Below are 24,085 nucleotides of genomic sequence, written 5' to 3'. Positions count from 1 at the left end.
GGAACAGAGAAGGAGGAGAGGAAGAGGGAGAGAAAGGAGGTAAATTTGTCTGTTCCAAAGTGGAATAAGAATCCTGAAAATAGATGTGCTATTTATGAGAAGCATCACGGCCTAATGGCAACAGCATGGGCTTGGAAGCAAGAGGATGTGGGTTCTAATCCCGGCTCTGCCACATCTCTGCTGTGTGACCTTGGCCTTAACTTCTTTGCTTCTTAAATGAATTTCTCTTTGCCTCAGTTACTTCACCTGGAAAATGGGGATTACAACTGGGAGCCCCATGTTGGACAAGGACTGTGTCCAACCTGATTACCTCGTATTCATTCACTCGTATTTATTGAGCGCTTACTGTGTGCAGAGTGCTCTAAAATGGGGATTAAGACTGTGAGCCCCACATGAGACAACCTGATTAGCTTGTATCCACCCAAGCACTTAGAACAGTGCATGGCACATAGTCAGTGCTTAACAAATACCACAATAATAATAATAATTAATGTACTTAAGCAGAGTATAAAAGATAACAGATATCTGGGAAGGAAATAAAGGCAAAGTAGGGATTTAATGTCTCTCCTGATTCCACACCTTTTTGCATCTTCATTACAAAATGCTTGTTTCTGCTCTGCAGTGAGAAGTTTCTTTAACACGATGGGTTTAAGCAACTCTATCAAGTCTAGGTATATTGACACAAGACTTGTGTTTCCTACTCTGCCTTATTACAAGTGCCACGATCAGTTCTATTTATTAAGCATCTACTACGTGCAGGGCTTGTACTCGGTGTTTGGAAGTGTATAACAGAATTAATAGACATGATCCCTATCCTCAAGGAGTTTGCAGCAGAAGAACTATACGACTATTCATTCATTAAATCATATTTATTGAGCGCTTACTGTGTTCAGAGTATTGTACTAAGCTCTTGGGAGAGTACAAAACAGCAATAAACAGTCACATTCTCTGCCCATAGTGGGCTTACAGACTAGAGTGGGAGAAGCAGACATCAGTACAAATAAATAAAATTACAGATATGTAATCATAATGATCACATTTATGAAGCGCTTCCTTTGTGCCGAGCACTGTTCTAAGCGGTGAGGGAGATACAAGGTAATCAGGTTGTCTCATGTGGGGCTCACAGTCTTAATCCCCATTTTACAGATGAGGTAATTGAGGCACAGAGAAGTCAGGTGACTTGCCCAAAGTCACACAGCTGATCAGTGGCAGAGCTGGGATTAGAAACCAAGACCTCTGACTCCCAAACCCGGGCTCTTTCCTGAGGGGCTGGGAGGGGGGCTATAGTCCCCTCCCTCAAAGAAATTATTATCTAGAGTGGGAATGGTGCTACCAGATAGATGAGTAGAAGAAAAAAGAAAGGGCTCACCAGGGTAAATGAAGAAAAAGATAAAGAAACACAGGCAACTAAACCGTAGAAAAAGGAATTAAATGGTAATGCGTCTGGGTCTGAACAGACATTGTGAGGGAGGCAAAAATAATCCCTACTCATGCACACACTTACCCATTTCTCCTATGAAATGTGTTGAGCAGAGTTCCATACAGAATATAACAAAGGGCTTTTTAGTGTTTTGGGAAAGTTTTCAGCTTATATACCATTATTAGTTGAAAAATATGTGTAACCAGAATGCACTTCCAACACATCACCTGTACTGTTAGGAATTATAGAGCATAATAAGAAAATCCACAGCGACCAAGCTAATTTTTGCTTATTGTTACTGACCCTCATTGTACCCGCTGAGATTTTCTCTGCAATTTTCTCCATGCAGATGTATATCGGATGGTAATGAAGGGAGTTTGCATATAATGAATTATAAATCCAACTGTTCATTTAGGTCATGCGGGGCCAAAGCTTAAACCTCTAAATGCATTCTTCTTTGGAGGAATAGAATAGTAGAGAAAAATAAATATGATTTATACATATAGGGAATTTCTCATTAGCTCTCATATATAGAGCATCTAAATCAGTCCCTAACTGCTGTGTCTAGACTAAAAGCCATAGGTATCAGGATAAATTTTAAATTAATGTTCACAATTTGCTAAATGGTGCCTAATTAAAATAGTGCCTGTACTGTGGATCAAAGAACTGTTTATGTCTGCTGCCTGGTAATGTAGGATTTGTCTCATTACCATGTACGAAAGTGTTCCTACAAGACAGGTTTTAGTTTAGCTTTGCTCATTGGGAAATTAATACTAAATAAATAATATAAGAACTCCCTGAAACATCTAATTATTGTCTCCTTTGTCATTGCTTCCTTTACACACTACACACACACACAAGACACAGGGGTATGCACACACATACACGTCAACGTCTATCAACTGCAACCTGATAGATCCATGAAGAAACTAACCCTGGCAGCCTTTAATTAATTGATGTTGTATACCAGTTAAGTTGGAAACTGAGAAAACATCACAAAGGGAAGGAATCCTTAACAACTATGCTGTTAATTTACAAAGGTTCGTCTTCTTTCAGTTCAGCTTATAAACCAGTGACTCCTAAACTGTGGGTTTTCTGAATGATAATGATGTCTAGATTGGAAAGCAAAAACAAATATGGAGCTAATCAGTCATCTGCTATTTAAAAATAAACAAAGATCATGCAAAGAGCAATGGACTGGAGTTATGTTTTAACCTCTGGCCACTACCAGCCTTCGTTTGAGTTTCATTTTAATTTTCCATACTTACAAAGATTTCTCCTTCAAATCGTGAGAGAGCAAATAAACATCAAAAGAGGGTGAGAGCAAAACCTTAGTCTTACTCTCTGAAATTGGAACCAGTGTCCCTAAACTGTGAAGATAGAAAATGTTGGCCTTCAAATAATATTTTGGTTTCTTTATATTCTTAGTAGAATATAAGCCCAGAATTTATCAGTGACTATGATACTACTGGGGAGGTGGAGAGCTCTGAGTCATTACATTCTGGAGTTTTTTCCCCACTTGCTAGAAATTACTAACCCAAAGTGAGGAGTAAAATCAACCATCCTGTATTTGGGACTAACAAACAAAGATATGAAAATAACAACTCCATTCAGGAACCCATTGAGAGTTCTTTATAGGGCACAGTAACCATGACTGAATGGAACTCTCAAACCAGAAAAGAACAAAAATCACAATTTAATTAGTAACACAGAAGGAGAAAGATCACAGCAGAGACTTATAGGGACAATATTTGCAAGGTAAGAGTAAAGTTCTTGAGCACAGGGATTGTCTCTACTCTGGGCTTAAACACTTTTTCCTCAAGAGTGAGCTCTCAAGCAATTCTAGTGACTGATGGATTGAATATGTTAACTGCTGACCATTGTGACTATTCTGAAAATATTTCTTGGCTTCTTTTCTCTGCTGCTGAAGTCCATGGGCCTGAAGACACAACTTCCCAATGTAGGTTCAGTCTTCATTCTTTCAATTGTATTTATTGAGCACTTACTGTGTGCAGAGCACTGTACTAAGTGCTTAGTCTTAAGCGTACTAAGTCTTCACAGAGATTCCCTTCCCTTGGCAAAAATTTGGCATATTCTGTATATCAGATTCCCTCTCAGGGTCGCACCTGGTGAGTTTCCAGTCCTCTACCAGTCTCGGCTATGGGAGGAAGAGTCAAGCAGAGGCCTACCCATTCCATTCCTAGCTTGGGCAGAGGCTAGCGAGTGGGAAGCAATTTGCTACAAGTCAAAACTCACCTGAGCTGGGCAGCAGTGGCATGGGAGACAGTTGAGGGCAAAGACTGGAGTTTACAACGTGGAAGTTGTTATTGGAAAACCACTTCCACATTTTTACCAAGAAAGCTCTATGGATACACTATCAGAACGACTGCAGATGGAGAGCAGGGCGTTCTGGGGGAGATGTATCCATGGTGTTACTATAAATCTGGAACGACTCAATGGCATAAGACAAGACAAGATATATCAGATGCATTCCATCCCTCTCAGATCACGTGATTCAATGAATCATCTGTATTCTCTCCTTCCTGCATTCCATTCTCACCAACTTTCTTTTACTTCAGCTTATACTTTGTGATTCTTGATAAATTTGGGGGCATTCTCTTTGTTGAAGATACCAATTGCTGCTTCCTAGTGCCCTCCACTCCCTCAATTCCAGGCCTGTGACTCTGACATAATCCAAGTGACTTCATTTGTATACATTATTGACCGACAACAGTCATCCATCACTGTAGTGCATATTAAGTTTCAGAGGATGGAGAAACAATAAGAAAAGCTGCATGGTCTTATGGAAACAGCATAGAACTCAGAGTCAGATGACCAGGGTTCTAATCCCATCTCTGCCAATTGGTTGCTGTGTGACCTTGGATAACTTCTCTAAGCCTGTTTCCTCAACTGTAAAATGAGGATTAAATACCCTTTTTTCCCCTCCTACTTTGACTGCGAGCCCCATTTGGGACAAGGACTGTGTCCAATCTGATTAACTTGTATCTACCCCAATATTTAGAATGGTGCCTGACACACAGTAAGCACTGAAAATATACCACACAAAAAATGTGGTTCCAATAGGAACATCCATTCACTCGTTTGTGAAAGGGCTCAGAATATTCATGGCCAGTGGAAAAACCAAATGTACAATTTAATGTAGTTCAATTTAAGCAAAGCCCAAGTGAATGGTGCTAGGAAAAAAATAACAATTGTTGTATTTGTTAAGCACATACTATATGCCAAGTACCATGTTAAGGCCTTGGGTAGCTGGACTCTAAGATGATTGGACATTCTCCTTGTCCCATGTGGAACTCATAGGCCAAGAGAGAGGGGAGCACAGGTATCTTATCCCCCATTCTACAGATGAGGACCCTGAGGCACTGAGAAGTTAAGTGCCTTGCTACAGCTGAAGAAAGGACATTTTGGAACAAACTGAATGAAGGATCCAGTCACCTTCTGCTCTTTCTATTTCAATATTACATCCAGGTTGTAGCAGTGAACGTTATTTCCTGTAGGCACTAAGAGGATATGAATTCCTAGACAGAAAATTAGGCCAGAAAGTTTCTAGTCTACTGCCAGCCTGGTTCATTTTGTTTCAGTGGTTCACCAAGGTTTAGGGCCCTTACTGTTCATTTCACATTCACATGTCTTCCTGAAACCGAATGGATGCCCAGAGGAATGATTCATCTGACATCACCTCTTTGCCAAATGTCCTCATTTTTCATGCTAGTCTTGACAGAAGTTTTTGTGAATATTTTTTAAAGCCCAGGACTATGAAAAATTATTCCAGAATAACATAATATTTTCACTGATTTTCTTTTGAGTTTGGAATTCAACTATTCCAACTAGGAATGCTCAGGAAACAAATGATAGTGAAGGACCCCAGAGATGCCTTCCCAGTACCTGGTGAAATATGCTGTACTGACCAGGACATTTTTAGAGAGGTTGCTCAGGTGTGGTCAACCTATGTCAGAAAGGATGTATGTCAAATGAAGAGAGAGTCAAAGAATCAAAAAAATGATTAAAGGATGGGGAAAAAACCACGTAAGAATAGTCGTAAGTGAACGGAGGTAAACCAGTTTGGTTAAGAGAAGGTTTTAAGATCCTTGAAGACGTAGATTGCATCTTCTACCTCTATTTTACTCTTCAATTCAATTACTACAGTGCTCTGCCACAGTATGTGCTCAATCAGTACTGACTGATTTGATCTTCAAGGGTTTTTAGAAGAATGTTTATCAGATAGTCCCAGGCCCAAAGAAAAAGGACTGAGAGCAATCGGACTGGAGTTAAAGCAAGAGAGTCTTTGTTTGGACACATGGGAGAACTTGGGTTTCAAGATGACTGAATTGTGACAAACTACCCATAGACACGAGTTAGTCCTGGGTGACTTAGTCACTTCTTTGAGGACCGATAATTACCCTCCTTGACCTTCCCTCTAGTGATTACACATGGTTTTTCTTCATCCCTGATGTTTCCATATAGAAGATGATCACTCATCCTTGAATTCATCCAAAGTCATCTTGTACCTACTGATATTTTCAGCTGCACATCTTTCCGAGCTTGCTGACCCAGCTCATAATCCTAAGGGGTGCAGGGGAAGAAATCTCTGTCCCTCTCCTCATCTCAAGGTTCCTCATTTGACCACTCAATCAGTGACCACCATCACCCTCCCCAGCTTTCCAATCCTAGTCACAGGAGCTCCAGCTGGTCTCCAGTTGCTTCAGCCTGTGAGAGAACAAAGGGCCAGAGCTTTAATGTCCTGAAACAACTGAACTTTTTAATGAGCTGATTTTAAATTATTGAACATTAGATGATATGCTTTCAATAATGTATTTTAAATATTTCTTTTCCCTACTAATTCTGTGACTTTATAATAATAATGGCATTTATTAAGCACTTGTTATATGCAAAGTGTTGTTCTAAGTGCTGGGGAGGTTACAAGGTGATCAGGTTGTCCCATGAGGGGCTCAGAGTCTTAAGCAGAGTGGCTCAGTGGAAAGAGCCTGGGCTTTGGAGTCAGAGGTCATGGGTTCAAATCCTGGCTCCACCAAATGTCAGCTGTGTGTCTCTGGGCAAGTCACTTCACTTCTCTGTGCCTCAGTACCCTCATCTGTAAAATGGGGATTAAGGTTGTGAGCCCCCCGTGTGACAACCTGATCATCTTGTATCCTCCCCAGCACTTGGAATAGTGCTTTGCACATAGTATGCGCTTAACAAATACCAGCATTATTATTATTATTATTATTAATCCCCGTTTGACAGATGAGGTAACTGAGGCCCAGAGAAGTGAAGTGACTTGCCCAAGGTCACATGGGCTTGGGAGTCAGAGGTGGTGGGTTCTCATCCCAGCTTTGGCACTTGTCAGCTGTATGACTCTGGGCAAGTCACTTAACTTAACTAGGCCTCAGTTACCTCATCTGTAGAATGGGAATTAAGAATGTGAGCCCCACGTGGGACAACCTGATTACCTTGTATCTGCCCCACCACATAGAACAGTGCTTTGCACTTAGTAAGTGCTTAACAAATGCCACCATTCATTCATTCATTCAGTCGTATTTATTGAGCGCTTACTGTGTGCAGAGCACTGTACTAAGCGCTTGGGAAGTACAAGTTGGCAACATATAGAAACGGTCACTACCCAACAACAGGCTCACAGTCTAGAAGGCGGAGACAGACAACAAAACACAATATATTAACAAAATAAAATAAATAGAATAGTAAATATGTACAAGTAAAATAGAGTAATAAATCTGTACAAATCTGTACACCATTATCATTATTGCAAACAAGTATTTTTTTAATGTCTGTCTCCCCCTCTAATAATAATGATAACAGCAATAATGCTACTACTAATAATAAATATGGTATTTGTTAAGCACTTACTATACATCAAGCACTGTTCTAAGCCCTAGGGTAGATACATACTAATCAGGTTGGACACCTTGCCCCATGCAAGGATCACCGTCTAAGTTGGAGGAAGAACAGGTACGGAATCTCTATTTGACAATAAGAAATTAAGGCCCAGAAAAATAACTTGCTCAAGGTCACGCAGCAGTGGCCTAGTCAGGATTAGAATACAGGTCCTCTGATTCCTAGGACCATGCCGTTTCCACTGGGCCATACTGCTTCTCTAGACTATAAGATCCTTGTAGGCAGGAAATTTGTCTACTAACTGTGTGGCACCCTACTCTCCCAAATGTTTAGTACAGTGATCTGCACACAGAAAGCACTTAATAAACACCACTGATTGTCTGATTGATTGGGTCACTGGATATTATCCATCTGAATGGGCCTGGCTATTTGGTTTAATGTTCTACCACACCCTTCTGGGAGCCTTGGAAAAAAAAATATGTGAACCTGGGAGTCAGAAAACCTTGGTTTCAATCTCAGCCCTACCACCGATTTGCTGTGTGACCTTGGATAAATCACTTAACCTCTTGGTGCCTAAATTCCAGCACCATAAAATGGGAATCCAATCCTATCTCTCCCATCCTTCACAAAGATGTAAGGTGAGATCATGAGATCAAACTTGTTAAAAAACTTCCAGCCCTTGGGAAACAAAAAAAGGAAAATATAAAGACTATGTTAAATGACCAATTTTGATCCTTTTTTTTTCAAAGAACTAAGCAGTAGGTACATAGAGAAACTGAAAGAAAACTGTTTAATAATCCCAGATTAATGATGAAATTTTCCTTTCTCCTCAAACTATTTGTTTTTCAGAGACTTGCTCCTTGGAATTGAAAACTCAGAAAGCGTATATAAAAGCAGGGCAGAGGCCTCTCATACATTTATCAGCCAAATTATTTTATAGAGAACAAAGCAAAAATACTTTCATGAAGCTTTTTACGCTGGAAATGTAGTTCCTACCCTTTAGCAAACAGTTTTGTTACAGAGATTTCATTTTACAGCCCTCTAATTGACACATTTTCTATCCGGTTTTCTCTGTCTTTGAACATATGCTGTCAGGCATGACTTAGACATAAAGTAAAATTAATTTGGTTGCATTCCTAATTTTATTCTGTTGACAAAAAACTCTGTCAACTGATCCAAACCATTCTGTCAACAACACATCCATAACTTTCAGATCCTTTTGAGACATATTGCGAAGAGAAAACACTTCTTTGAGGATTAATTCGCTCTCTAATTTGAAATTATAATTAAACTCTTTAAAATATTCAATTGTTATATAATTTAGTTGTTTAAGACATTCCAGGCATAATATTTATTCCTTAGGGTATTTAATGTGTGAAACAGAGCGAACACATTACCAGCATGAAGTTTACTAAATTTATCCTGAGGAGTATGGAAAAATCTGTTTATATATCCCTGAGTGACCACATCAGATCTGGATTTGGAGGTCAGAATACTCGCTTCTGCTAAGTGAATTCATGTCATTGATCAGTGGATAGGAAGAAAGATTTTTTCCAGTTCCTTGTTTCCACATAAAAGGTCACTGTTTAGTTAATTTCCAAGTATGGTCTATCCCGGGCGTTGGGAAGGGAAGGGGAAATCAGTGATTCAATCAGTGGTATTTATTGAGCCTTTACTGTGTGCCTGGCACTGTACTAAACACTTAGGAGAGCACCATAATTCATTCATTTATTCAATTGTATTTATTGAGCGCTTACTGTGTGCAGAGCACTGTACTAAGCACTTAATAATAATAATAATAATAATCATGGCATTTATTAAGCGCTTACTATCTGCAAAGCACTGTTCTAAGTGCTGGGGAGGTTACAAGATGATCAGGTTTTCCCACAGGGGGTTCACAGTCTTCATCCCCATTTTACAGATGAGGTAACTGAGGCGCAGAGAAGTGAAGTGACTTGCCCAAAGTTACACAGCTGGCAAGTGGCGGAGCTGGGATTCGAACCCATGACCTCTGACTCCAAAGCCCGGGCTCTTTCCACTGAGCCACGCTGCTTCGATAGACATGTTCCCTGCCCACCACAAATTTCCAGTTTAGAGGAGTAATTATGGTGTGGTATGGTATATGGTAATTTGATGGTACTGACTCTTGTCTAGTTGATTTGTTTTGTACATTTCTATCCTATTTATTTTATTCTGTTGGTATGTTTGGTTGTGTTCTCTGTCTCCCCCTTTTAGACTGTGAGCCCACTGTTGGGTAGGGACTGTCTCTATGTGTTGCCAATTTGTACCTCCCAAGCGCTTAGTACAGTGCTCTGCACATAGTAAGCGCTCAATAAATACGATTGATTGATTGATTGATTGATTGATTGCTATCTGTCTCCCCCTTCTAGACTGTGAGCCTGTTGTTGGGTAGGGATTGTATCCATCTGCGGTTGAATTGTACTTTCCAAGCACTTAGTACAGTGCTCTGCACACAGTAAGTGCTCAATAAATGCGATTGATTGAATGAATGAATTATGATTTCTAAGAATTGGTCACAGATGGGAAGAGCTGTCCAAAGAGGGGTTTGGTAATGGTTGGGATACTTCTTTAGTAGTAGCAGTAAGAATGAATGAGCTAGTGGTTAGAGCACAGGCTTGGGAGTCAGAAGGACCTGGGTTCTAATCCCAGATTCATTCATTCATTCATTCAATCGTATTTATTGAGCACTTACTGTGTGAAGAGCACTGTACAAGTTGGCAACATATAGAGACAGTCCCTAGCCAACAGTGGGCTCACAGTCTAAAAGGGGGAGACGGAGAACAAAACAAAACGTATTAAAATAAGTTGAATAAATATGTACAAATAAAATAAGATAAAATAAGATCTACCACTTGTCTCCTGGGTGACCTTAGGTAAGTCACTTCACTTCCCTGGGCCTCAGTTACCTCAACTGTATAATGGGGATTGCGATGGTGAGAGTCTTGTGGGACATGGTCTGTGTTCAACCTGATTTACTTGTATCTAACACAACTTTTAGTACAGTGCCTGGCACCAGCGCTTAGAACACTGCTTTGCACATAGTAGGTGCTTAATAAATGCCATCATTATTATTATTATTATTTCACAGGAAGCACTTAAGAAATATCATTCCAACAAATACAAGCTTTTCATTACTCATTCATGTTTCCTTGATATCAAGCAAATCTTTCAGTATGTTTAAATTAACGTATCCCCAAAACAGAGTAGTGAAGCAATTATAGTTTTTGCATGATAGATGTACAAATGGCACCTTTTCAGAAGTCAACAGAATTAGAGAAACAGCGTTGCCTAGTGGATAGAGCACAGGCTTGGGAATTGTACTTTCCAAGAGCTTAGCACAGTGCTCTGCACACAAGCACTTAATAAATATGATTGAATGAACAAATGAATGAGTGAGTCAGAAGGACCTAGGTTCTAGTGCCGGCTTCACAACTTGTCTGCTGTGTGATCTTGGGAAAGTCGCTTAATTTCTCTGTGCCTCAGTGGCTTCATCTGTAAAATGGGGATTAAGACTATGCGCCCTATGTGGGGCAGGGACTGTGTCCAATCTGATTACCTTGTATCTATCCCAGCACCTAGCAAGTAGCAGGCACTGAACAAGTACCATAAAATAATAATAATAATGATGATGATAATAATAATAATAATGATAGCATTTATTAAGTGCTGACTATGTGCAAAGCACTGTTCTAAGTGCTGGGGAGGGTACAAGGTGATCAGGTCACGTGGGGCTCACAGTCTTAATCCCCATTTTACAGATGAGGTAACTGAGGCACAGAGAAGTTAAGAGACTTGCCCAAAGTCACACAGCTAACAAGTGGCGGAGCTGGGATTTGAACCCATGACCTCTGACTCCAAAGCCTGGGCCCTTTCCACTGAGCCACGCTGCTTCTCTAACAAGAGAGAATGAAAATAAACCCAACAGAATTACCTGAGCAACAGACTTTTTAAAAGAATGTATCCATAAGGAAATACCTTTCAAAACGTTATCTTTTACCTCCTATTCAGTGGACATTCTGCTCAGGGTAACAAATTAGAGGAACAGATGTATATTTCAAAACCAGAAGAAACAGTTCTGAACTCCAGATCTTGGGTGATCATTTTACAAATTGCTTCTTTCAAGTTGCAAAGGAAAAGTTCATGTCTCATCAATAGCTGAGGTATAAACTGATCTGACGGATAATGTCCCTTACAATAGATTTTTGAAGAAGTTTGTCTGGGGAGTGTACAAGAAACACCATGCCTTGCTTTAAAGAAAGAAAATAAAGATGTCTTTTGAATAAGTGCCACATATCCACTATGGCACACCAGTTACCCTACATCAGTCAGCCACGTAATGCCCCGCTTTCTCACAAGTTCCAAAGAGGAAAGCTTCACAATGCTCAGTTTTTAAAGCTGAGACTGAATTTATGGGCCAGGTTGACGAAGTAGCTCTAGATGAAATAAATAAATAAATGAATAAATAAACTCTATTTATTTATTTATTCATTTATTTTACTTGTACATTTCTATCCTATTTATCTTATTTTGTTGGTATGTTTGGTTCTGTTCTCTGTCTCCCCCTTTCAGACTGTGAGCCCACTGTTGGGTAGGGACTGTCTCTATGTGTTGCCAATTTGTACTTCCCAAGCGCTTAGTACAGTGCTCTGCACATAGTAAGCGCTCAATAAATACGATTGATTGATTGATTGATAGATGAGGTTAGTGAAAGCTATGTCAGTCGAAATGCTCTCAAGATCAGGTTTCTTATACGGACTGTTTTACGCTGTCCACACTCATGGAAAGCAACCGCTTTAAGGAACATTTTTACTCAGTATCAAAGACCGTATTTTCCAAAGGGCCACTGAACAAATGTCTTCCCATGTTTCATTATGTGAAATAATGTATTTTTTAAAAGTACCAATGCTTTAAAAACTTAATGAGGCTTCTTCTGAAAGTCTATATGTCCAAGTACGAAAATCCACAATCTATAAGTATGTATTTTTTAGATGGCGCGCACTTGATTTTAATGGTGTGGGCCCAAATGCCCAAGTTATACGTTATATTTTGGTTTATGCCCCATTAAGTTTCCCCAGTGTTCACAATCTCATTTAATTCATGAAACCTGAATTCAGTTCCTTCGATCGCGGTCGTAATACAGAGCCTCTATTGCTTCAAGAGAGGTATGGAAACGTTTATAAGCATGTGATTCTTAATCAGAGAGAAACTTGAGGCTGGAAAGGGAATTGTTAAATGCACTGGTGCATGATGGCCTATCCCTTTCGATAATAACAATAATAATGATGATAATAATATCTGTGCAGTATCTTAAGTGCTGACTGTGTGTCAAGCACTGTTCTAAACAATAGGGAAGAGACAAGATAATCAAATCAGATACAAAACCTATCCCACACTGCTTTCACAATCTAAGTACAAGGGAGGACAGTAGTAATAATAATAGTAATAATAATAATAATGTTGGTATTTGTTAAGCGCTTACTACGTGCCAAGCACTGTTCTAAGTGCTGGGGTAATAATAATCACAATTATGATGGAATTTATTAAGCGCTTACTATGTGTAAAACACTGTTCTAAGTACTGGGGAGGTTACAAGGTGATACGGTTGTCCCACGAGGGGACTCACAGTCTTAATCTCCATCCCCATTTGACAGATGAGGTAACTGAGGCCCAGAGAATAATAATAATAATAATGATGGCATTTATTAAGCACTTACTATGTGCAAAGCACTGTTCTAAGGACTGGAGAGGTTAGTGATCAGGTTGTCCCATGGTGGGGACTCACAGTCTTAATCCCCATCCCCATTTGACAGATTAGGTAACTGAGGCCCAGAGAATAATAATAGTAATAATAATGATGGCATTTATTAAGCACTTACTATGTGCAAAGCACTGTTCTAAGGGCTGGAGAGGTTACGAGGTGATCAGGTTGACCCAAGGGGGGTTCACAGTCTTAATCCGCATTTTACAGATGAGGTAACTGAGGCTCAGAGAAGTTAAGTGACTTGCCCAAGGTCACACAGCTGACAATTGACAGATCCGGGATTTGAACCCACGACCTCTGACTCTTTGGAGCCCGTGCTCTTTCCACTGAGCCACGCTGCTTTCTCTAATGATGGTGTTTGTTGAGCGCTCAATAAATACAATTGATCGACTGGTGGATAATCACAGTAAATTGACTGTATGATTGTTCTACAATCAATCAGTTATGATAGAGTGTGTGAGCAAGTTAATCTGTGTAAGCATTTAGTACAGTGCTCTGCACACAGTAAACGCTCAATAAATTTGACTGATTGAATGGGTGAATGCTCAGAGTATCTAATGGGTTGATGTGACTGGGCTTTCATCCCACTTCCCTCCCTCCCTGCGCACTGTACCCTAAAACACACCTGCCCACACACTCTGATGGTTATGAAGAAAAAATCAGGAGCCGGAACAAGCCAGGAAAAATGTCCCAATTTGCCATTTTTCAACAAAAACCAACATGTTCAACCTCTTCAAAATTACACAGGTCTCCAAAGTAGGTCAGAGTGCAACAGAATTTATCCATCCAGAGACCCAGAATTGCCCATTTTACAGTACAGTTTCTCATCAAATTCTGATTTGACCATACATATTGTAAAACATTTCATGCTCCACGGAGTACAAAATGTAGGTCAGAGCCCATGGGTTAGAGTCCAGCGAGGTGACTGTGATTTTTAACAATTCTCTGGGTGAAAAGAAAAAAAATCATCCACAATCCAATGAACCTCAAACACACCTTGCTAACTGAAAAGTAAAAGATTAGTGTTGAAGCCCTGAGTACTGAGACAACCATCAGACTTCATGTAAAGTCTGTGGACAGTGAAAGTCATTAGAAAACATTGGTGGGTTTGGCTCTTTAATGAGTGTGGTCACGATTGACAAGCTGAAGCAGATCTGACATTAAAGAGTGACTGTCAGTGCTTTGCACATAGTAAGTGCTCAATAAATGCCATCATTATTATTACAAGGATGAAGCTACCCTATGCTGAGATACATTTTTAATAATGGGTTCAACCAGCCAGTTCTTGATAAATTCATTCCCTTTCTCCAAACTCTTTCTGCCTCTAAGCATTTTTTTTTTGATCTATGACTACAACTGTCTCTGTATGTTGGTCTTAAGTTACCAAGTCAATTGATTAAGCTTAAAAAAATATTTAATTAAAAAGGGGGGAAGCAAAACTAGAGAGCACGTGTTGAGACTTCCTAACTGAAGAAGCATATTTAAACCCATCACCGCTCACAACTTTCCAGTTGGATAATGGCTACATGACAATGTATTAGCTCTATAAAATAATGCCCAGTAATTGAGAAGCAGTGTGGTTTAGTAGAAAAAGCGTGGCATTGGGAGTCAGAGGTTGTGGGTTCTAATCCCGGCTCTGCCACTAATCAGCTATGTGACTTTGGGCAAGTCACTCAACTTCTTGGTGCCTCAGTTACCTCATGTGTAAATATGGGATTACGTCTGTGAGCCCCATGTGGGGCAACCTGATTACCTTGTATCTACCCCGTGCTTAGAACAGTGCTTGGCACATAGTAAGCACTTAAGAAATACCATCATCATTATTATTAATTCTTAAATTCTTCCTCCCTTCAAGGCCCTACTGAGAGCTCACCTCCTCCAGGAGGCCTTCCCAGACTGAGCCCCTTCCTTCCTCTCCCCCTCGCCATCTCCCCATCTTACCTCCTTCCCTTCCCCACAGCACCTGTATATATGTATATATGTTTGTACATATTTATTACTCTATTTATTTATATATTTATTTTACCTGTACATATCTATTCTATTTATTTTATTTTGTTAGTATGTTTGGTTTTGTTCTCTGTCTCCCTCTTTTAGACTGTGAGCTCACTGTTGGGTAGGGACTGTCTCTATATGTTGTACTTCCCAAGTGCTTAGTACAGTGCTCTGCACACAGTAAGCGCTCAATAAATATGATTGATTGATTGATTAAAACACTGTACTTGTTAAATGTACTTTCTATATTAATGGTATCTCTGTGCCTGGTAAATGGGTTAGACAATTGGATTGTTGGCTCATTATCAATCGACTAATCAATGGTCTTTATTGAGCACTGCAATCAATCAATCAATTGTATTTATTGAGCGCTTACTGTGTGCAGAGCACTGTACTAAGCACTTGGGAAGTACAAGTTGGCAACCCATAGAGACAGTCCCTACCCAACAGTGGGCTCACAGTCTAGAAGGGGGAGACAGAGAACAAAACCAAACATACTAACAAAATAAAATAAATAGAATAGATATGTACAAGTAAAAAAAATAAATAAATAAATAGAGTAATAAATATGTACAAACATATATACATATATACAGGTGCTGTGGGGAAGGGAAGGAGGTAAGACAGGGGGGATGGAGAGGGGAATGAGGGGGAGAGGTGGGGGGGGGCTCAGTCTGGGAAGGCCTCCTGGAGGAGGTGAGCTCTCAGTAGGGCCTTGAAGGGAGGAAGAGAGCTAGCTTGGCGGATGTTGGGAGGGAGGGCATTCCAGGCCCGGGGGATGACGTGGGCCGGGGGTCAACGGCGGGACAGGCGAGAACGAGGCCCGGTGAGGAGATTAGCGGTAGAGGAGCGGAGGGTGCGGTCTGGGCTGGAGAAGGAGAGAAGAGAGGTGAGGGAGGAGGGGGGCGAGGTGAAGGACAGCCTTGAAGCCAAGGGTGAGGAGAGTGAGGAGGGTGCAGAGCACTGTACTATGCTCTTGGGAGAGTACAGTCCTGTAGGTAGACATGGAACCTACTGTCAAGGAGCTTCACATGTCAAGATCACGAGGCATATCTCCTCGGTAGGAGCTCAGACAACTTGATGTGTATTCATTCCTGCATCTAAGCTCCACGTTTATGCTTTCCTCTCAACAAATGGGTCCTGAGTAAATGGATCTGAACTTCTCTCTGCTCCCAAATGTCCAGCTTGAATTGGAGCTCCAGGTATGAAGGGTCAAACGTGCACAGAACGCTGAGAAGGAATCAGAACATACTCTAAAGTCAACGTATTTTCCTCCTCTAACCTTAGAGCACCTTTCTCTCAACCCTTCCACCTCCCACTTTCCAGCTGTCATGTTCTATTCCCAGCTCCGTCACTCGTCTGCTGTGTGAACTTGGGCAAGTCACTTCACTTCTCTGTGTCTCAGTTACCTCATCTGGAAAATGGGGATTAATTCTTTGAGCCCTATGAGAGAAAGGGACTATGTCCAACCTGACCAACTTGTATCTACCCCAGTGCTTAGAGCATGTAAGAGGCCAGAAAAGGGAAAATTTGCTTCATGCAGACACATCTCCTGTGCATTAGTCCACTTCAAGCCTTCAAGGACTTTTAAACTGAGAGTGATTCAAGATTATCCGAGGTGGAAAAGGAGAAGTTTTCTTCATGCAAACAACCTTCTGCTTTTATTCTTCTTCCTCCGGTCTTGAAGGCCTGAAAAGAAAATATTTGAGGTGAAAAAACAGAAATCTGCTTTTGGCAAGCTCTCTCCCATCAATGTGTCCACCTAAGATCTTCAAGACCTGATGAGAAAATACGTGACCTGGAAAAGGAGAACCTTTCTTCATACAGAAATGTCTCCTGAAAAGAACTGCACCTGCAGCCTTCAAGGCCACTTAATTATTATTATTAATAATAATAATAATGGCATTTATTAAGTGCTTACTATGTACAAAACACTGTTCTAAGTGCTGGGGAGATTACAAGGTGATCAGGTTGTCCCACAGGGTACTTACAGTCTTAATCCCCATTTTACAGATGAGGGAACTGAGGCACAGAGAAGTTAAGTGACTAGCCCAGAGTCACACAGCTGAAAATTGGCAGAGCTGGGGTTTGAACCCATGACCTCTGACTCCAAACCCTGTGCTCTTTCCACTAAGCCATGCTGCTTCTCTATTGAGAATGAATAAGAAATTTATTTATATTGATGCTATTGATGCCTGTCTACTTATTTTGTTTTGTTGTCTATCTCCCCCTTTCTTACTGCGAGCCCATTGTTGGGCAGGGATTGTCTCTATTTGTTCCCAAATTGTACTTTCTAAGTGTTTAGTACAGTGCTCTTCACACAGTAAATGCTCAATAAATATAACTGAAAGAACGGATGAATGAACAGTGCCGGTCATACAGTAAGCACTTAGTAACTATCATACAGATTAAACAAATAAATAAAACATTCATAATAAATATTATATTAGTATTTGTTAAGCACGCACTATGTGTCAGGCACTGTACTAAGCACTGGGGTGGAGACAAGCAAATTGGGTCTCACAGTCTTAATCCCCATTTTACAGATGAGGTAAGTGAGGCACAGAAAAGTGAAGTGACTCACCCAGTGACACACAGCAGACAAGTGGTGGAGCCGCGATTAGAACCCATGACCTTTTGACTCCCAGGACCATGATCTAATCAGTATACCACGCTGCTTCCATTCATCATTCACCACTAAACATCCAATGTTACAATGATCTCAAGAAGTAGTGTGGCTTAGTGGAAAGAGCACAGGCTTGGGAGTCAGAGCTCATGGGTTCCAATGCAGGGTCCGCCATTTGTCAGCTGTGTGACCTTGGGCAAGTCATTTCACTTCTCTGTGCCTCAGTTCCCTCTTCTGTAAAATGGGGATGAAGACTAAGAGCCCGACGTGGGACAACCTGATGACCTTGTATCTACCCCAGCGGTTAGAACAGTGCTTGGCACATAGCAAGCGCTTAACAAATACCAACATTATTATTTCCATCCTTCTCTCCTGGTGATAAAGAGAGGTTTGGTTTCTTCTGTGATTCATTCATTCATTCAATCGTATTTATTGAGCGCTTACTGTGTGCAGAGCACTGTACTAAGCACTTGGGAAGTACAAGTTGGCAACATATAGGGACAGTCCCTACCCAACAGCGGGCTCACAGTCTAGATTCACAACTTTGGAAGAAAAACTTTACAGACTCTGCATTGTGTCCCAAAGAGGGTATGTCAGAGACAAGTTTATTACTACTACTACCTCATCTTTAAAATGGGGATGAAGAATGTGAGCCCCATGTGGGACAATCTTACTACCTTGTAACCCCCCCAGCGTTTAGAACTGTGCTTGGCACAGAGTAAGTGCTTAACAAATACCATCATCATCATCATCATCATCATCATCATCATCATCATTATTATTACTAGTGCTTCATCCAGCACTAGTAGGGAAAAGAGTCGAGTAGCAGAGATTTCTCCTGCTAGTGAAGTCCGGCTTGTTTTTGGGGTAAACCAGAGCTTCTTTTATACAGTATAGCATCTAATTTAATCAAAGTACAGTACAGGATAAATACATCAGAATGGGCAGCAACACTCCTGGGATGGGGTTTTCTACCTTGTTCTCATGGTGATTAGACCCACTTGAAACCCCAGCTAAGGAGCAGCCTGGTTCAGTGGAAAAAGCCCGGGCTTGGGAGTCAGAGGTCATGGGTTCTAATTCCGACTCCTCCACTTATCAGCTGTGTGACCTTGGGCACGTCACTTCACTTCTTTGGGCCTCAGTTACCTCATTTGTAAAATGGGGGTTGAGACCGTGAGCCACACATGGGACAGGGACTGTGTCCAATCTGTTTAAACTTGCATCTACCCCTGAGATTAGTACAGTTCCTGGTCCATAATAAGCCCTTAACAAATACCACAGGTTATTTTATTTTTATCTTATCTTTGTAAATAAGATTGCAGAGAGTCATCCCCGGGGCAAGGAACACATTTCTTGCAATGAATCATTCACTCATTCATTCAATCGCATTTATTGAGTGCTTACTATGTGCAGAGCACTGTAGTAAGCGTTTGGGAAGTACAAGTTGGCACTATATAGAGACGGTCCCTACCCAACAACGGGCTCATAGTCAGTGGGGCAGTGGATCAATAATTTTAGTTGTTAAGAATTGTAAGTAGATGGATTTTTTTTCTAATACCACCTCCAATAACAACTTTGTAAACCCTACAATCAATCAATCAATCGTATTTATTGAGCGCTTACTATGTGCAGAGCACTGTACTAAGCGCTTGGGAAGTACAAATTGGCAACACATAGAGACAGTCCCCACCCAACAGTGGGCTCACAGTCTAAAAGGGGGAGACAGAGAACAGAACCAAACATACCAACAAAATAAAATAAATAGGATAGAAATGTACAAGTAAAATAAATAAATAAATAAATAAATAAATAAATAGAGCAATAAATATGTACAACCATATATACATATATACAGGTGCTGTGGGGAAGGGAAGGAGGTAAGACGGGGGGATGGAGAGGGGGACGAGGGGGAGAGGAAGGAAGGGGCTCAGTCTGGGAAGGCCTCCTGGAGGAGGTGAGCTCTCAGCAGGGCCTTGAAGGGAGGAAGGGAGCTAGCTTGGCGGATGGGCAGAGGGAGGGCATTCCAGGCCCGGGGGATGACGTGGGTCGGGGGTCGATGGCGGGACAGGCGAGAGCGAGGTACAGTGAGGAGATTAGCGGTGGAGGAGCGGAGGGTGCGGGCTGGGCAGTAGAAGGAGAGAAGGGAGGTGAGGTAGGAGGGGGCGAGGTGATGGACAGCCTTGAAGCCCAGGGTGAGGAGTTTCTGCCTGATGCGCAGATTGATCGGTAGCCATTGGAGGTTTTTGAGGAGGGGAGTAATATGCCCAGAGCGTTTCTGGACAAAGATAATCCTACATCAATCAATCGGTTAACTAATGGCATTTATAGAACACCTTCAGAGTAGGGGCACTGTACTAAGGGCTGGGGAGAGTACAGCTTTAGCAAGCACACACTTTCGCTACCCTCGAGTTTGCCATCTGACGGAGGAGACAAACAAAAATGACTAGCAGATCCTGAAAGCTGGAGGAAGAACAAGTTTAAGCAGGGAATGGGTACGACGCAATAGAATCGGGATTTGTCTACCCACTCTGTTGTACTGTACTCTCCCCAGTGCTTAGTACAGTGCTGTTCATACGGTAAGTGCTCAATAAACATCACTGACTGATCGAATGAAACAGCTGAACAAAGACAATTTCTCAATTTGATCAGATGAGATTATGAAAACAGCATCATCTGATAGACAATGACAATTATAATAGTCAAAGGTATTTATTGAGTGCTTAGCACAGTGCTTGGTGCAGAGTCAGCACTGAACCAGTGCTACAATTATTATTATTATACTATGCTGCAACTCTGTTGAAGACTTGTGGGAAAAATCAGTTCTGTAGGTAGATCAGTGGCACGGGGAATGTGTTTGATCCAGTTATCTAATATTGACCTCAGCAGTTGGAACTCTGCTCTGCACATAGTAAGCACTTAACAAATACCACAGTTCACTCATATTGGAGTTAAGAAAGGGTATTTCTGAGTAGAAACTTTATAAGGATGGTGAGAAAAGGAGGCAAAAGCCAAAATAGTGTCAGGTGTTGCAAGAAACAAACATGACTGCTACTAATGGTATTTTTTGAGCATCTACTGGTTGCAATGCACTGTATCACCCAATCAGTCAATAAATGATATTTATTGAGCACTTACTATGTGTAGATCACTGTTTCAAGTGCTTGGGAGAGTACGATACAAGAGAATTAGCAGATGCGTTCCCTGTTCAGAATGAGCTTACAGTCTAGAGGGGGAGACATACATTAATATGAAGAAATAATTAATAATAAATAATTTAAAGATATGATGAATAATTTTAAGATTTGTATTAAGTGGCCAAGAAAGCCCTACTATCGGCTCAAACATCAGCCTAAATTTTGGCTGTGAATATGCCCGAAACTTGAGAGTGCATCATGAAGTGCTGTGAGTTGGCTCAAAGGGCATGTCTCTGTAGCCTGCGATAACTGGGATTGAAAAAAAAAAGCACAGCAATCTGGAAGTGTCTCCTTTCTTGCCCTATACTTTATTCTACAAACAGTAGTAACAGAAATCAAAAAGAGAATAAGAAAGAGCTAGAATGCTGATGGCTCATTAAATTCCTTGGGAAAAGAAAACAGTAAACTATCTTCGCTGCCCCATTACTTTGTATTATGATGCTCTGTGTTCTCTCTGAAAACAAATATGATTATATCTTAATAAATATTCAAAGATTTATGTCTTACATCCCTGTTTGTTTTCAATTGTCATAGAAGTACCAAGGAGTTAAAAATACCTCAGCTGATGTGTGTTTTCCTCCTGCTATTTCATCTAATATTCACTAATCAACTTCACTAGAGTAATGAATTAATGAAAAAAGGTGAGGAAAATTATAGCATATCTGGCAGTAAGTTATGAATCTAGAATATAAGCAAAGCTTCAAAATACTTTTTTCCCCCCACAGAATTTAATTAGCTCAAACTGTTTGGTGAATCAGCCTTCCCTTTCTTCAGCCTAATTAAATGAATATTTATATCTTCAAATTAAAATAAAAACTTCATCAAACTGAGTTTTGTGTTTTGTTTTTTGTTTCTTCTGTTGAGGCACAATCTTGATTATAACTAATATTGGTTTCTTTCCCTACTCTCTGGCTACTTTCCCCCTGCAATTGTATTTTGGAGTCAACATGCTATTCCAGTCAACAAGGCATGATGCACAGGGGCTGAAACTCCATTATGAGAACTAGTGGGTCATTATTAAATGCACACGTCACATCACTTAACGGCAGAGTTCTCGCCGGCTTAGGTTTTATCAAGAAACTAAAGATTCTGACACTGATTTTCACCGGGTCCAAGGTTGTAATAGTAATAATGATATTTTTAAGCATTTTCTATGTGTCATGGTTATGAAGATGGGATGCTCACAAGCAAGATGAGAGTTGACCCATTGGGTTTTCTGAATGCCCAGCCCTGAGCGGCAGAGAGCTAGTGAGGTGGCAGGTGGAGAGAACAGTCGGTGGTTGTTGTGAAGGAAGAAGCTTTGGGGGGAATCCAGCTGGGGGGAGATGTCTCTGGGGAAGGTGGCAGTTGGAGGAAGCGGCAGGTGGGCTGATAAAGAGGACCTCCCACCATTGTCGATAGACATCTTTTCCTGCTGCTTCCCTTGGAACAAGGCATTTGAAGTTTCTTCTGACAGCTCAGAAATGCATAGGACAGAGGCCGCAAAGATTAATCGTTTATAAGGCTTAACAGCTATGACTTTAATGAGTCATAATCTCTGCCTGTGGTGGAAGTTACAATCATACAACCGGCAGAATTTCCAGGTCGGTAAATTGGAACGATTCGGTTTTTGACTGGACAGTGCCAGTCGGAACTTTAAGTACGTAAATAGGACCAATTTTAAGATCACGAAGGATATGATTATCAAGTCCAGTGGAATGAGGGCAGTGAGGCAGGAAGGCAGTTCCGTTACTACACTTAGTTTACTAAATGCTTGGAGGAATACACAGAGTTAGTAGATGCGGAGCTGACCCTCTAGGGTTTTAAGATCCAGAACCACATAACACTCACTTCTAGGTGCTTTCACAATCAATCGATCAGTAAGTGGTATTTATTCGGCACTTAATTTTTGCAGAGCACTACACTAAGCACTTGGGAGAGCATAGTACAAAAGAATTGGTAGACACAGTCCCTTCCCACAACAAGCGCACAGTCTAGATGGGGAGACAGACATCAGCCCGCTGTTGGGTAGGGACCATTTGTATAATGTTGCCAACTTGTACTTCCCAAGCGCTTAGTACAGTGCTCTGCACACAGTAAGCGCTCAATAAATACGATTGAATGAATGAATGAATGAATAAAGGCAGTGGGGCTGAGACTGGGATGAAGATTAATGGGCTGTTAGTCCAAATAAAGAGCTTAGAGCTTTACCCTATCTCTGCCAAGGGCTATTGGGGTTATTATGGGGTTATTAACAGAGAAGCAGCATGGCCCTGTGGAAAAAGCACATGGTTCACTACATGTTTTGGTGAGATTCTGATGGTAAATTAAGGAAAATACACATCTTCCTGGATGCAGTGTGACAGTGTTTCAGAAAAATAACAGTTGAGTGCATCTGGGATGTCCAATATATGATGTGTACTATAGTGCAACTTTTCTTCATCATGAGGCTAGGCAGAAAACATGACCAATGGGATAGAACTTAGTGCAACTGTGCTTTTGATAAATCTTTCAGAAACAAGTAGAAATTTCTGTTCATGCATTTAGCCACTCACTCCAACAGCTTTCAGAAAGCATTTTGGTAGGGATTGGGATGATCAGGAGAATCCAGGTCAATAGGAGACAGCTGGGAAACTGAAGGAGGCAGGAATAGCTGACAAGGGAACTTGGAAGCTCCCGAACTCTCTTTTGCATCATTCACCAACCTCACTCAGCTTCAGAGATACAGAGAAAGAGAGAGAAAAAGGAGGATCTCCTCTCTTCTCTCAGGGTCTCGTACATCCCACTGCCGAAGTTTGGCTCACACCCTCCCTCCTGCCAAGAACTCCCATCGTAGACCACTACTCTCCCCATCTTCAAAACCCTGACTAAATCACATCTCTTCAAGGAGACCTTTTAATAATAATAATAATAATAATAATAATAATAATGGCATTTATTAAATGCTTACTGTGTGCAAAGCACTGTTCTAAGCACTACGGAGGTTACAAGGTGATCAGGTTGTCCCATGGGGGGCTCACAGTCTTAATCCCCATTTTCCAGATGAGGTAACTGAGGCACAGAGGAGTTAAGTGGCTTGCCCAAAGTCACACTGCTGACAATTGGCAGAGCCAGAATTTGAACCCATGACCTCTGACTCCAAAGCCCATGCTCTTTTCCACTGAGCCATGACGCTTCTCCTTTCTGACTGATTTCTCATCTCTCCCCTTTATAAT

The 24,085-nt window shown here is 41.0% G+C and overlaps 1 non-coding gene across 1 annotated transcript; it reads left to right on the top strand.

Moving 5' to 3' along the window:
• The first annotated feature begins 3,528 nt into the window (after positions 1 to 3,528).
• On the top strand, positions 3,529 to 3,666 carry LOC119930194. The gene has a single exon (XR_005451682.1). It is a non-coding gene; the product is annotated as a small nucleolar RNA SNORA7 (small nucleolar RNA).
• The last annotated feature ends 20,419 nt before the right edge of the window (positions 3,667 to 24,085 follow it).

The sequence above is a fragment of the Tachyglossus aculeatus genome, chromosome 6 (assembly GCF_015852505.1).
Source record: "Tachyglossus aculeatus isolate mTacAcu1 chromosome 6, mTacAcu1.pri, whole genome shotgun sequence".
In the NCBI taxonomy this organism is placed as follows: Eukaryota; Metazoa; Chordata; class Mammalia; order Monotremata; family Tachyglossidae; genus Tachyglossus; species Tachyglossus aculeatus.
The sequence above is the reverse complement of the archived record's forward strand: the minus strand, read 5'-3'. Positions and strand labels throughout refer to the sequence as shown.